The 886-nt window shown below is 62.5% G+C and overlaps 1 protein-coding gene across 1 annotated transcript in view; it reads right to left on the bottom strand.

Moving 5' to 3' along the window:
- RPS6KC1 (ribosomal protein S6 kinase, 52kDa, polypeptide 1) overlaps positions 1-886 on the bottom strand; it is a 72,515-nt gene that overhangs the window by 36,352 nt on the left and 35,277 nt on the right. The window lies entirely within an intron of this gene.

Genomic DNA, 886 nt, shown 5'->3' on the forward strand with positions numbered 1-886 from the left:
TGCGCGTTCCGAGCGCCTGCGGCTGGGCTGGGTGGGGAGAGCAAGCGCAGAGAAAGAAGCAGGCGGGAGAGAGGCGGGAGCAGTGAGAGGCCCCTGCACCCCGATCTGTCACAGCGGGACTCCGGCCGGCCGGTGGGGGGACTCAAGCGCCGAGCAGGCATCAGGTGAGGGGGAGCCGGCCTGGCGGGGGCCCACGTTCGAGGTGGAGAAGGGAGGGAAGGGGGGTCCCTCGGGGTGTCCAGCGGCGGAGAGGCCGCGTGCCCCCAGCGTCCCACAACAAACTTTCGCACGAGAAACAGCCAACGAAATCGGTGACTCATGGGGCTACTCTGGCCAGGACAGGAGCGGTCACGTCGCAGTGGGGGAAAGCCAGAGGCGAGGGGTCGGTCAGAGTTCTCCTTCTGGTCTCTGCGGCCACTCGTGAAAGTTTAAATCGCAGAGCGGGCAAAGAAAGATCATGAAATAAAGTCATCAGTTAAAAAAAAAATCCTGTAGCCCTTGCACAGTGGCTAGGCGTGGGCAGAACCCCTAAGGCCCCTCCCTCTCCGGGTGGCAAAAGGAAACGAACCCACAGAGCGTTAGAACGGGAAGAGACAGAGATGAAGCGCAACATTCTCCTCGTTTCTTCCCAGATGAGGAGATTGAGAAGCTAGAAGGTGAAGCGAGTTCGATCAGGTAACAGAAGAGGGGACAGAAATCTCCCGTAAAAACCCTCGTCACACCCCCGGGGTGCACTTGAGGCGGCGCTCGGAGGATGCCGGGGCCTGGGGAGACCTGGCCCCTCTGGTCCCTGAGGCTCACGCTGGGTCCCTCTCACCGACTGACTCCCTGTTCCCAGGGGGCCCGGCCCCCAGCTCACCACGAGCTGCGGACCGGGCTCAAAGGC

This window comes from Condylura cristata, unplaced genomic scaffold, assembly GCF_000260355.1.
Source record: "Condylura cristata isolate star-nosed mole 26May11 unplaced genomic scaffold, ConCri1.0 scaffold00050, whole genome shotgun sequence".
NCBI lineage: Eukaryota > Metazoa > Chordata > Mammalia > Eulipotyphla > Talpidae > Condylura > Condylura cristata.